Below are 15,290 nucleotides of genomic sequence, written 5' to 3'. Positions count from 1 at the left end.
TTTCATCACTTCACAATTCATAGGCACCAGAAAATGTGCAGCGCTGAATTACAATGACATACAGTCTTCTCTGAGTCATTGCATGGTATATCATCAAATGTCATGCAGTAATTCCTTTTTGCTTCAGGGGATCATTGTTCACCCTTATAATTAAAGGGACTGGTAGAGCTGGTATTTCGGGACTGGAATGGGAAAAGTTAATCTTATTCATGATAACTGACTGTTTTAGTGAAAGCTGGGTTTCATTATAAACACATAGTCCATAGCTCATTTGTAAAAGAAATATGAGAATATTGCTTGGCTAATGGAATATATCTATATTTTCTACAGCCAAGTGTTGGGGCAGGAAAGATTAAAACTTCCTTATGTATTACTGGTTTTTTTGTAACATCCTTTAGGAAACTCAGCACAGCAGATCCATTGCAATGGGCTTTTCAACCCACCTGTAGAACGGGCTAGTGTCTTGCTCCATGAAGTTCATACTGGCCTTTGGTTCCCATAAGGACTGGCAGACTTCCCCGATGCACAGTTTCTGTAGGAATTTATGATTAGCAGGTATATCTTGACTGTGAGGTCAAATACAGGTAAGCAGGTATAAGTTCATAACATGTTCTGATAACCTTGAACCATTAATGAAAATGGCAATTGACACAGCACTGTAAGGAAAGCTGAAGAGAATACACTCTGCTAGCAAGCCTTGTGTACTACCAGAATCCCAGCAAACAGAATCCCATCACCACTGAACTACTGAGGGCCTTAGAGGGAACCGATGCAACAACTGAGGCTGCTGCCTAGCTGAACTCACCTGAAAAAAAGGATTAGAGACAAGACTATACAAGATTATACCAGATGCGTAAATTCAGTCTGCATCTAGACTAACTGTTCTGGCTGACCGTCAGTCCAGAGTCTGGATTGCTGACAGAAAGATCACAGAATCACAGAATCCCTGGTTGGAAGGGACCTCAGGGATCATCTAGTCCAACCTTTCTGGGAAGAGCACAGTCTAGACAAGATGGCCCAGCACCCTGTCCAGAAGACTCTTGAAGTTGTCCAACATGGCCGAGTCAACCACTTCCCTGGGGAGATTATTCCAATGGTTGACTGTCCTCAGTGTGAAAAATTTCCCTCTGGTGTCCAATCAGAATATCCCCAAGAGCAACTTGTGTCCATTCCCCCTTGTCCTCTCCATGGGACTCCGTGTAAAAAGGGAGTCTCCATCTTCTTTGTAGCTACCCCTTAAGTACTGGCGCATGGTGATGAGATCCCCTCTGAGCCTCCTTTCCTCAAGGCTGAACAAACCCAGCTCTCCCAGCCTATCCTCATATGGCAGGCTTCCCAGTCCTTTGATAATCTTGGTGGCCCTTCTCTGGACCCCTTCCAGCCTGTCCACATCCTTTTTGTATAGCTGGGACCAGAAGTGTACACAGTACTCCAGGTGTGGCCTGACAAGCACTGAGTAGAGCGGGATGATGACTTCTTTCTGTCTGCTGGCGATGCCCTTTTTGATGCAACCCAGCATCCTGTTGGCCTTCTTGGCCACAGCAGCACACTGTTCCCTCATGTTGAGCTTTCTGTCCACCAGGACCCCCAGGCCCCTTTCCACAGAGCTGCTCTCCAGCCAGGTGGGTCCCAGTCTGTGCTGCACTCCCGGATTATGTTTTCCCAGGTGCATGATCTCACACTTCTCTTTGTTGAATTTACACTTCTCCTAACTCTCTTAACTAAGATTAGTCCCTTCAAGTCTTGCAAATGTCAACAAACCCCCATATTTTCTAGATTGCATCTTTCCCTCTATTTCTCTTAGTATCTATCTATTTTGTTAGAGCTAGATAGCAGCAGAACTTACAGGTGAGTTGAACATCCTCCATTAATAGCTATATGACAAATCAGAAAACTCTAATGGAGATGTCTTACACAAAGGTGTTCTTCTTTCTGATAAATGGGAAATTAAAAGTAGCTTTTATCATCCAAACTTCAATTTATTGAGAGTAATACACTAATACTGCTAAATTTAAAAGCAAGGAAGCAATTCAATTTCACTTACTGGGAACAGCAGGCAATATTACTGTTATCTGTTGGAGAGAGCTCAAGGTATTCTCAGCCTTTCATTTCTCCTCTTATCTCCCCTGGATTTTAAGCATACTCTTACTTGTAAACTCTCCAACTATCCCAGAGGTGGACAGAATTTTTCCTGGCCTGCCTACCCTTCTTCTAAGTTAGGTCAAATTTCTCCTTTTTTCTCTAATTTGCTGTATTTAATTTCATTGTTTCTGGGGACTTTTGGACAAACCAGGAAAAATGGTTCTTCCAATTCATAGAGTAACAGGATACAGAGTCTTGTTCATATTTTCCTTCTGGACTAAAGAGAATTGAGGCACAGGAAAGGTATTGCTCACCAGTCTCATATCTTTACTATGTCTCCTATGTTATTGATTTGATTTCTAGACTATTGCTGCAGTCTACCCATTTATATTTTGGTCATTTGTTTTGCCTGGAATCTCATAATAGCAGAGATATCTTTAACAATATTTAGGTTATATTCTATTGGAGAAGCTTTGAGGGAACCCCTAATGCAGAGATATGATTACAGTAAATAACAGTACACATAATTATGTCTTACACTAACACACATTTGCATATGGTGTATGTATATGTGTGTGTGTGTATATATATAGCTACAATTTCTATAAGCAATTAGACTCTAAGATCACCCTCCTGGGAGGCTCCTGGATTTTACTAGAAGTGTCTTTTGTCTAAAAATGATAGGACTTTGAGACGGTTGACTAACTTCTTTTACACTGCCTGTTTTATTTTCAAAATGCTTTATCCTGGTTTGGGATAATTTCATCTGCAAATTGCAGTTGAATCAGGTAAATGGGTGAATAACAAGTAACATAAAATCTTTATAGGCGTGGAAATTCAAGGCCCAAATAGGAAAAGTACATTATCAAGATTGCTCACCTAGGACAGTGCTAATGACTGTGAGAGGCTGAAGGTGATCAGAAGCTAAGAAGAAAGCTAATAATGAGATTCCATTAACTGTTATATAGATTGACAGAAATCATGTTTCAGGTGTGAAACCAAAACAGTTTTTCAGGCAAAATGAACGACAGCTTTGCAGACCTGGTTTACAATTTACTTTCAAAGACTCTGGTGAATAAATATCAATTATATTTTGGGGATTAAGAAAAGCAGTACAGCCACCGTAGCAACGCTTAATTTCAAACAGAATTACATTAAAAATGAGAAAAACTTCTAGAGATAAATGAAAAGAGGAAGCCAAAACTGCAAAATGATAGCAGACAACACATTAGAAATTCAAACCAAATGTGCTCTATTCGCCAAACTGCTTTTAGAAACATCACAAAGAAGGAAGCCAGCATGGCTAAACAACACAATAATGGATGCTATTTAAAATAAGAAGGTACGCTTCAAAATCTTGAAATTGTATTAAAAGAAAAAAGAAAAGAGAAGAGGAAAAAATAAAGAACCAAGCCAAAAAATGAGTTTTAAATACAGCATATTAAAAGGCATAAACACCTGTAACGAAATCTGTGTTCAAATACCTATTTGGTGAGGGAATCCTCTCCAGGGATGCTTTTGAAGAGATGGTCAAGGTATAAAAACATAGCTCAGAAAAGACAAGACCACAGTAGCTACATGAAATTATTCTTTCCATCCAAGTTTACCAGCAAGCAAGGTAAAGCTTAGAGATGCATCTTTGTGAAACCCTTCTTAAAAAAAAAAAATAAAACTTAGAGGATTTTTCTAGAATTGGACTGACAGCAGAAGGTATGAGCAGTCTTTAGCATATTTGGTTTGTGCTCTTCTTCATTTCTGTGGACACAGTCATTCCACCAACATTAACTGAACTGAAGTTTCCAGGGTGAGGAAATGCAAGATTAATTTCTTATTCCAAACCTTTCATTTTTAAGAATTTACTAGCTGAATAATGACCATTGTTGGCTTTTTGGAGATGTTTTTACAGCTATTCCTCATTAAATGGTGTGGTGAACTTTGTCTTTATAGCTGATCTAGGAGAAAACAAGGTTACCAGGGCTATAAATCAAAAAAACATGCCCCTTACAAATATTAAATATCCTTACAGAACTATTTACCAGAGATACACTGAATCATAGCTAGGCCAATATTGCTTTAAAGCAGAGGACTGTCCAATAATAAGCTAAAGACAGTGCAGTGAACTGTTGTTTTACAAGGCTTGGGAATCATTTGCAGCTACTTGTGTTGTGGCTCATCATAAATCATGACGATCATTTAGAAACCAGACACTAAGTGCAGCTGATCCCAGCCATGCTTCCCGAGGGTTGAATTGATCTCACCTGCTATTAGTCTTCTAAACATTAAGCATCATGTCTAAACTACCAGTTTAGACTCTCTCTGTTCTCAGAGAGATGTTTGTTCAAAGCATGATTCATCCTACCAGTCTTAACATGGATGAACCGGAAAGCACCCATCCTACTCCTCTTCAGAGCCAGGAGTTAATCCCAACATCTATACTTCTAACTTTTAGTTGGCAAAAATCAAGTTGGATAAATCTGGGCGTGACTGATTTATGAACAGCTTAAAAACTGATTTTTTCCTTCTTAATACAGGAGGGACAGCTGTCTGAATCAAATAATGAAACGGAAGTAAGGTATTCTTTTAGAAGTGTAAATCATGACACCACACAGAGTTTTCGCAAAAAGTTACACTGGCTAAATCCTGGTATCTCATGGTTTTGAGATAACACATATTTAAAGCAAATGGAAAAAAATAGAACCAACACCTTATTGAATATATTAGTTTAGACTTGATATGTAAGCGATTGAAATATTTTCACATTAGTTTTCATGTAAAGGAAAAGTTCAGGAAGAAATCATAGTAAAGTATAATCCTGTTTGTCTAGGTATAAAATGTGCGTGCATGTATAAACATACACATCTATGATACCTTTGCAGAGTAAACGACTGCCTTCATTCTCTGGATATTTACTTAAAAGTCATTTCCTGAAATATTAAACACTGAAAAAGCTATACTAATATTTCAGATTAATTTTGAAAATTAGTATATTTGGTTACACTTTAAGTTTTCACTTCCCTTTAAAAAATGGGCAATTAGAATTCTCTTTACTATGGAGGAGAAATAATGGTTTCCCTTAATTAAAGTAACTTGTGTATACACATGCTTTTTTCTGGCAGTAAGATTGTCTTCATGTAAAACTGATTTTCTCAGCTGTACAGATGGGGCCAAGGCTTTCCCCTGAGCTAAGGTTAGCAATGTAGAAATCATTTAACCTGACAGCTTGAACCAACTTAAACGTGAAAGAACAGAAACACACTCTTGTTCATCTCTGCTGATATACTTACATCAGAGCCAACACCAGTAAATTTGCTGTTCAAAAAGCTCATAAGAAAGATGAGTTAACCTGGTTTTTTTAATATGTCACAAAAGCCTAGTAAGAAGTGTGACACCAGGGATAAAAAGGAATAAATAAACAGATGTAAATCATGTGGTATACTGAAATTAATGTCACAGTGCATGAATTCAGAAGTAATATGATAAAGAACCATGCAAAGACATGATTCAATTACAAGACTACAACTCTTGCAAACATCTGGAAACAATACTGCTATTTTCACACCTTTTAACAAATCAGTTCTAGTTTCACACAGAAGTCTCAAGCGGACCTTAATTCCTTAATGCCATAACTAAAACTAAAATAAACTATGATTAGAGAAGTGACTTATTACATTTGTACTTAAAATTTAATTCCACAATGTAGTGATGAAGACTTTGCAGCTCCCTTTTGTCGGTCTTTTGCTGGAAGACGTGGTAATTAAGAAGTAAGAACCAACAGATGAAATAAAATCCTCCTCTTAAGTTCACATGCATTTATGAGAACTGGCTTGAACAATGGTCCATCTTACCAGGTTTCTCCCTGCCAAATAGGGATTTATCCCAGCCACAAAGCAAATGAAGTCCAGCCAAGAACTGTTATTATTTGTAAGCAAGATGCTTCTGAAGGACTGACTGATTTCACATTAGCTATTGTGTTTCAAATGCCTGTCTAAAGCAGACAGATTTCTTGGAACTGCACAACAAGGAATCCTGGCCAGCTTTCCCCAGAATTTCCAGGGCTTTGAATATTTGGCACCAAAAGATCAATTCTTATTTTACCTAAACTAGTATTAACAGGTTAAACCTTGGGAAAACTTTCTAAAACTAAGAATAATCAAGCACTGGTATAATTTGTCATTTCAGTAGGGATATTTTGATAATAGAAATTTGGGGGGGGGGGTGTTCAGTTTTGTTTTTTCAGCAACAGGTAAAACATAAGTGTCAGGAGTCATTCAAAAAGAGTCGGTTCAGCTGTGGCCCATGAGAAGGAATTAAGACTTCCCTCTCAACACTGTTTCCTATATGAAATTCATTCCAGAAACAGTTTTGGATCATTTTAAGCAGTTATTTAAGGATAATAATAGAAAAAGTGATTCTTCAGTATCTTATAATTGTTAAAATTTGTTTTGTTGATGACGAGAGGTGAAACAAATTTCTGTTGCAAAGATGGTTTTGCTAATCTAATTATTAGACTCTACTATAGATATATATATATCAAGTAAGGGAATTTTTGTAGTTTGTAGTCAAGAATACTGTTCACTTCCTTGCTTCTACTATATATCTCTTTTCAATTTTGTTTACCTTTCCGTTTTTTCATTTTTGTTTAATTTTCACTTTGGTTTAACAAAAGATGCAACACAACAATATTGGCTGCAGAGGATTAAGGAGTCTTTTAAAAAGGCACATATATTTCAGGGAAATGTTCCAAATTTAGATTCTGGCATTACCAAATAAGATTGCTTAATACTTTCATTGCTTTTGAAATTAAATTTCCCCATGCAAATAAAATCTAACAGATAAATACGCTATTCAATTAAACAGATGGCACGTAGCCCCTTTAAGGCATAGATTTACACATTTCTTCTGAACAGATGAGGTATTGATCCAAACACTTTGTTATTATTGTTTCTCCTAGTGAGTGGAAAAGGTGTCCCATTTCACCAGACAAAAATATGGCTACAAATGCACACAACAGGGAAAAGAAATAAGTTGAAGACAGGGATTTTGATTTATGAAAGTAAAAAAGTATAACAGACAGATAAAATTAAATAGAAAATTACAAATGGAAGAAATAAAAGCTTAATGGGGAGGGGGCGGTGTCGACCACAGAACACCAGCTGAAAATAACCCTTACTTGTCATACTAGGAGGTAAAGGATCAGCCTTGCCCAACTCAACTGCCTTTCTTACTGTGTAGTGCTGGGCACATATCCTTAATGTTAAATACCATGGAAAATGTCCAACAAAGACTGCAAAAAAATGCCCCAAATCAACAGGGTTTTCTTTAGCCCAGTGGCACTAGAAATTCCTACCAAAGCAAAGAAGAAAAGGAGAAAGGTACCGAGATTCTTAGAAAAGCATGTCAAGGAAGAACGTTAAACAGATAGGGAGCATATATGTTACAGCTTTTCTTGTCTTCTGTACTTTTCTAAATAAACTTCCTCAACTCTTTTTTAATTCCTTCTTTCTTCCTTCCTTTCTTTCTTTTCTTTCTTTCTTTCTTTCTTTCTTTCTTTTCTTTCTTTCTCTCTTTCTTTCTTTTCTTTCCTGCAGCATGGTTAATTTTTCAATTTGAAGAGCTATTGGTATAAAGCATGGCTCATTAGCTTTGGGAGGTAGCTAGTCTTCATTAATTCAGTTCTCACTTCATTTGCTTTCCATACAGTCATAATTAGCTTCAGAATAACTTTGGTAACTTCAGCAAATTTATAGCTTCAGCTCTACTCTGCATTTGGGTCTTTCCTATTGTTTCAATATGTTGCATGAATTTTAAAAATATCAGGAACAGCAATGTTTGCTTTCGGGAATAATTTAATGTTGCATTTTTTAAAGTGACAGTCTCTCTACAGCCCTCCATCTGCTCAGCTACATAAACAGTTAAAACACTAAGCCTTATGTAATCTCAGATGACATTCTCTTACAAATAGACAGAAATTCCCACTTTATCTGGCATGCGTTCTCTGGAGAAGCGATCCCATGTATGCCAGTCCTTTACCATAGTGTATGTGGCAGCAGAGGAACCCGCCCATACTGTTCAGAGCTGAGGAAGGAATCATGTCAGTCTTCTACTGGTGTCCTACAGCCAAAAGAGGATTTGGTTTATTCATTGGGTACATACTGCTCTAGTAAGGATATATATACAACACCATACTTAGTTCAACCTGGTTTACATAGGCTGGCAAGGCAGCATTCCTATTTTAAGAAAGGCAAAGAGGACACAGCTGAAGACAGCAGAGCCACAGCACCTCCTGACACCTACGTAAGGTTGGTAGGAAGTGTGTCAGTGTATTTAGTACATCAGCTCACCCCCTGGCTGAGCTGATGATTTCTTTCTTCTTGAGGCAAAAGCACAGTGCTTTACTCCACTAGACCGGGCCACATTGAGGAAAAGGAAGGGAAATAAGCCTTTCAGAGAAGTCCCAGAACTTTTGTATAGATTGTCATTGTCTTGGCATGTGTGCCATGGTACTACCACCAGAAAGACAGAAACACTTCCAGGAAGAAGCCACAGCAATTACTAGAGATATTCCTGAGGAATTTCTGATGCTGTAAAGGAGCTTCAGTGAAAAAAGTCTGTGGTAGAAGTAAGGTGTCCAGTCCCCCACGGACACCATTTGAGAACTGAGATGGTCAGATCACAGGGTAAGGGCAGGACTTATAAACACAATGCTAAAAGCAATGCTGCAAAGGCTGCTGTTTTCCTGGCTTAAATAGAAGCCACTTGCAAAGCTCTGGAATCTGCGTGCATTCACTGTGTGCTGAGCCAGCATGAGCTGTTGCACTGTCTGCAAATCCCGCTGAAAACTCCTCACTCCAGTATTTCCCACAGAAAACCAGAAACCTATGAGTTAATGCTCTGTAGCTATTATACTTTTCCCTCACCTGAAAAGCCATTGACAGAGTCTAAAACAAAATGAATTTTGGAGGAGGTTTTACCAATAAGCTGCAAGTGGTTCAGTTCATGCTGGGAGAGAAGTAGAGTGATATTGTTAATAACCTGCCAAAGTCCTATTAATTGCTCTGCATGGACTGCTAAGTCATGCCTTCTCTGTAGCAGTCCATATGCTGACTTGGAGATACATGATCTTGGAGAACTCTCCCCCATGGTTAGCCAACACGTGAGCAGTCCACTGAGCCAGGCTGATGGTGTTCCTGGCACACTCCACACATCTCTGAGAAATATGTTTTGCTTGCTCCACAGTACCATCTTCACTTTAGTTCAATAATTAAACTCTCAGGGATATGAGCAGTCCATACCACTGCCACCAGATGAGCACCTGGCAAGCCCTAGCCCTACACTTTGTAATATCCTAGTATCTGTCGTAAAACCCATAGGTGATTTCACTCTGCATGCTCACAGGAATGATTAAATGACATGCCTTCAACAGCAGGCCACCTTGCAGAGCAAATTTTTGACTGGGATCCAAGCATGCAGTAAACCAAGCTGACTTAGTATGTGGAAGACTAACACTCCTGGCAGAGCCTCATGAGCAGAAAGTGTGTTTGAGCAGCTTGTTGTGCTGATCAGATTTCAGACAGCTCCTGGCACCTGCAGGGAAACATGGGCAGTCTGTGTTCAATAAACCCTGTGTTACCTGTCCCAGATGGTTGACTCTGTGATGTCACCCCTCCCATATGAAAGTCTTCCCTGAGAAGCCTAGTAAAAGAATTGTGTATCATATTGGACCTGCTACACTGTGAATATGAAAGAGAGTCAAGCCATTGAGGAGATGGGTGCAAAATTGCTTGTGATCAGTTTTGATATAGAAATCTCAGAAGTTGCTAGAATGCCTGGGAATGCAAGAGATTTTCTTTCTATTGACACATTTTCTTTTCTTATTTGACAGATTGTTTTGGAGATAGTTGGTGCTCAGATTCACCTGTCTACATCACACCATAGAATTCATTCTGATTTTTTTCTCATTTTCCTATAACCTTTTGTACTACAGTCTTACTGTGCCAACAGGCTTGATCCCATTACCCTAGTGTAAGCTGCAGGTTCATTCAGCCGGCAGGTACCAGGATGCCCAGTCAGCTTTCAGAGCTGTTCCATCACTCTGGACGGTGGCTGGTAGTGACACTCCTCAGACTTTCAAGTTCCCAACACCACCAAATATTCAGAAGGAATATTTTCACCTCTAAAAAATCCACATGATATGCCTATTCACAATATGAAACCACTGCAAAAGCTTCAGAAGTGTAAATGAAAGAAGATTAAAGAGGGGTGAATTTAAGGGTACATGCTGACATACCGAAGTGTACAATATCAGGTTGCAGTTTTGTACTGACATATACATAAGAACAGCAGAGCACTGAAAGTCCTTATGAAAAATACTGCTCTGTTCAGTCCCTAATAATGTGTATTTAAAATATGTTCATAACTATTGTATACACTATTGGTAATTTTTCTCCATCTGTTTAAAGCATGGGCAATTCAGAGTTATAACTTTCCTGAGTTGGAGAACTGTTGCTCAAGGTCTATAAAGGGAAAGCTGCAGGGTAGCTGTTCTGGAATATCAAGAGAGTTCACCACAGGGACAGTGCTGTTTACCAAAAATAAATGTATTGTTCTGTACTGGGTGTAGTGGAGGGGGAGAGAGAGAGAGAGCGAGCAGGGCTCTTTCGGCATGTCAGTAAGAAAGGCCTGGCAATAAATGGAATATTAAAATAGCTACTTTAAAAAAATAGAATAAAAAGAGGACTAAAGACAAAAAAGTAAATCTTATGTCCCTTCAAATGCTGGGAACGTCTCCATGGCTGGGATCTGCACAGCATGCCGTGGGAAAGTGCATCTGGGATCCATCTGATGCTGCATGAATTTGGGGTTCCCAGCACTTGAAAAGATGTAAGATTTACTCACTATTTATATTCCTCCTTTTATTCTGTCTTCCTGAAGCAACTGTTTTAATATGCCATTTGTTGCCAGGCCTTTCTTACTGACATCCAGAAACAGACCAATTCTCTCCTCTGGGAGACCACCTGTCTCCCCTATAACCCTTTCCACACCCTGTGCAAAACATGCATCTAGACAGGAGTTACTATAGAAGAGCTGTGACACTTCAAATTCATACCTTACCATAATGATTTCCCTATGCAACAAGACCCTTCTCACTGACACACTTGGCACACAGTCAGAGGCTGCTGCTCGCAGCAGAGCAGGAATGCCTGAAACCAATTTGAGAAACTAATTCCTGGGCCTGCTGAAGCTGGAACAGCTCTTTGTCAATTTTCAGGGTGGTGATCTTGCTTTTATCATCCCAATTTTCCACCACACAAACGGAGAGGTGTTAGGTGAAGTATCTAAGGTTGCCCATGCCTCAGTCTGGTGTGGAACCTTTCTTCTATGAACACAGAAATAGATCATGACAGACCCTGGCAGGATATGGGGACTAATTGCTGAGAGAATCTATATTTTAAACTGGGGAAAGTTTTGTAAAGTTTTTATTAATATTTGAAAAAAATACTATTTCTCCCTGCCTAATGCATCAATAGTGTCTCTGCCTCACATGCTTTCCAGTTAGAACACAGCGGTGAGATGCACAAATCTACCAGCTAACGTTTTTAGCTGAATTTCTCCACCTCTCCTTTCCTAATTGTTTGCTATTTAAGAATTCAGTTATAAGACTTTAAAAGTTTGCTATGATAAGGCAAAGACTGCTGAAACAGAACACAGTCTCAGCAGTAAAAGACTGCCTGTGAGTTTTTGAGAGATGCAACAAATTGCCTTGAAAAAAAATTACAACCAATGTCGTGAAAGTTCCAACATCTGGAAAAGGATTTGTGTTGCTAGCTGCCATGAATAGTCTCTAATTATACTGAGCATCTTTACACCAAGAAACAGGGTTTATCAGCACCCGACACTGGGCTGCAATCAAATGCGCACAGCGAATTCTAGCTCCAAGAAGTTAAAGATGCATTGAAAAGTTGTAATGAAGTGTACAATTGGAAACATTTATCAGTGATTCTGTCCCAGTATGAGCCAAGCAATTGTCTGAAATCACTGGAGGCTGGTCTGTTGGTTATTCAAAGTCTAGATGGAAGAGCTGATTGAGCTTGCATATAATTTTTTTAACAACTTAAGCTTTCTGACTTCAAACCAATAGGGATGCATACTGTATGATCAAGAGAAACTTTGACTAAGTGCATTCAAAATCTGCCATTATATCTTGACATAGTCTGGATTTTGAACACTTGAGGCTTGATTTCCTCTTCTAAGCGGAAGACAGCTGCATGACTAGAGGGCCTGGGGCCATTTTTCCTTCTCTTTTTCATAATCCAGCATGAAGCAGAGAAATTTCAGAAAGAAATTTGGACCCAGATCCCAATGGCCTCTCAAATCTTTTGTAGTCAGGCTTTGTCAGCAGAAAGACTCCAACTATATCCTCCCATGTATGTTGTAAAAGTGTTGTCAAGAGTCTAAAATCATTACAGTGCCTTTTGCCACTTGAATATTGAATTCCCTCACGGTCATATCCACTTCATGTGTCCCTGTTTTGCTGTTATGAAGAGCTGTTATGTGATGAAGAAGTGCAAAATTACAATTCATTTGTCAATTGAAAGCATAAATCTAAACACAGTTCCTTCATAACAAATGACCTTTTAAGATTAAAAAGGGGTCTCTTGTCATACATAAAGAAGCTTTCATGTAAGAGGAAGATAGAGATAATATTTAGGATACCATCAACTGAGTGTGTATCTACCTCTTGACTGAGAAAAATCTGGCAATGTTACTTCAACAGCAAAAAACACTGGATAGAGGGGAATGGAGGTTACCCAATATTGTTCATAATTTAATGGAAAAAGGGGTGGAGTGATCATCAAGGATTATCTAAAAGGTGATTCAATTTCTAGATTTTCAAAACCCGAAAGAAGAAGGGTTACCCATGCTGTCAGAAAGATTTCTCTTTAGACCAGCTGATGGAGAGGTCTCCTAGTATGCAACTTTCTAGCTGTGATGAGTTCTTCAAAGTGAATTGAAACAGAGAGCTTTAAACAGGCTCTTAGGGAGCCATCCAATGACCAGAAAATCTTTGCTTCCTTCTGATGGTGTCCAGATGCAGCTGAAGCCATCTTCTGGCTATGCAGAGCTGAGATGTCCTGACAGAGGGACTCTTAGCAGGTGTCTGTAGGTCCCAGTTCAGCACCAAAGCCACCTATCACTTTCTCCCAAAGCCTTGCAAGTGCTCCCCCTCCTAGAAAGCCAGGCAGAACGTAGCCCTTTTAAAAGCACCGCGAAAAGCCAAATGATAAATTGATGTTCTTTCAGACTGAAATTAAAACCTATGTCAATTGTAATGGAAGAAATATATGTTTTAAATTGGACTCAAATTGCTTTCAGCAAAAGGACATTTGAAAGCATCATGAGCAGATTGAAGGTTCCAAAAAAATTGCAGCTGCCAGCATCAGTAATCCCTGGAGCGCTGCAGAGAACAAAAGAGCCTCTCCCATTGAATTTTGCCTGCAGAAAGCCACTGCAGCCTGGAGCGGCTGGATGTGTGGAAAGCATTAGGACCTGAGTAGGTCAAAATATAAACATGAAAAAAAGCTTGATATTTCAAAGAATATGGAGTTCTACCAGTGCAACTAAATGCAGCCTGAATTACAAAGCTGCATATTTTTGCCCTGCCAGGATTCAACTCCATGAGTGCTTAATCAGTCACCCTAACAATAGGACAAAACAGTGAACTGCTTTGCTTGCTCACTGGAGTATGCTGTTGGCATTATCCTGTAATGACACAATAGATTCTATAGATGAATTTTGCTGCAAAAGCAATTTCTCTCATTTTCACCTTAAAAAAAACCCTGCACAGTAATTAACTTCACAGCAGTTTCATTTGGCAAACTAATACAGTACACAGAATAAAACATTCATTAATAATTGACTATGAAAACTGTAGTTAAACTATGTTCAGCTAATGTAATAGCTAACAGCTATAAGAATACAGAGGGCATGGTTCTTCTCAAGAACATGAAAAAATATTTCAATCCAACAGTGTTTGCAAGTACATAACTGTAACAAAATTGCAAAGGGCCTGCTACAAAAAGAGAGGATTGCTGGGGATACAGAGAGTACTCTGTATAAAATTTTGACCCATAATACAGAATACTTCTGAGAATGCAATCATTGATAATTTCTCCAGACCCAAGTAATATATTTCTTCGAAAGACTTACAAGCGACAACCAATGGTCTCTTTCCAGGGAGGACTTAAACTGCAAGGAAACAAAACTGCATTACAGAAAACAAATCAGCGACATGTGATGACATATGGTGGAATATAGAATGAAATCTCTGATAACTGTGCATTGAACCAAGCCTTCTGTTTTCGTGTTAAAGGTCTAGTCTTATTCTCTTACATTGCCTTTCCACAGTCCCCTTAATTCCAATTTGCTATTCCTTAATGGGAAACAAAACATAGTCTTACCACATTTGGCTGTGATGTGGTGCATTCTCTCTCTCTCTCTTCTTTCTTTGCATGTAACAAAATTTGCTAAGTAATTTGTCTGCCTGAAAGAGAACATGAAGCTCAATGGAGCTCCTGTCTAATGCTTCAGCTTTCATATGTTAAGTGCCTGCAAAACCTTTTAGGAAGAAAAGAAAACAAGGGCATTAGGAATATGTTTCCCAACCTATTTTTTTTTCCACTGTGTAACTTTTCATAATTATTCTACCCCTGCAGCCTGAGTTATGCTGGAAAACAAACCAGAAGCAGAGAACTGATATATTCTTTCCAAAAAGAAGTGTTAGAAACCAGCATATGAAAACTCTGGAATGCAGACATGCATTTGATAAGAAGGATAAAAAACACCCTTTTAAGACTGTTATCTATTTTCTCCCAAGTGATCAGATCTTCCAAGTCATGAGTCTGAATCCAAGGACAAGCTTACTTTGAAGTTTCAGTGTATTAGAATTTATGGTCCAGATTCAGACCTTTCAACAGATAGAATAGCCAGGATACTGTTTGACCTTTATTAGAGACACCTGATTTAGGTGTCTATAGACACCCTTGCTGTCTAGACTTTCCCTTGTAGTCCATGGAAATAGCCAATACAATCAAAATTGCCTGCAGAGATACTGAGCTGTCCAGAAAAAGGGGAGCAGTAGAGTCGTCCATGCACACAAATCCTTCCTGCCATGTCCAGAATCTGCACAGACTGGCAATATTATGCAAGGC

General features: G+C 38.8%; 1 long non-coding RNA gene across 1 annotated transcript in view; it reads right to left on the bottom strand.

Moving 5' to 3' along the window:
* Positions 1-305: 305 nt before the first annotated feature.
* Positions 306-15,290, bottom strand: part of LOC142055731 (uncharacterized) — a 98,151-nt gene continuing 83,166 nt past the window's right edge. The window contains exon 4 of the long non-coding RNA XR_012660015.1: positions 306-532. This is a non-coding gene — a long non-coding RNA (uncharacterized LOC142055731). The remainder of the gene's footprint in view (positions 533-15,290) is intronic.

The sequence above is a fragment of the Phalacrocorax aristotelis genome, chromosome 3, assembly GCF_949628215.1.
Source record: "Phalacrocorax aristotelis chromosome 3, bGulAri2.1, whole genome shotgun sequence".
NCBI lineage: Eukaryota > Metazoa > Chordata > Aves > Suliformes > Phalacrocoracidae > Phalacrocorax > Phalacrocorax aristotelis.
The sequence above is the reverse complement of the archived record's forward strand: the minus strand, read 5'-3'. Positions and strand labels throughout refer to the sequence as shown.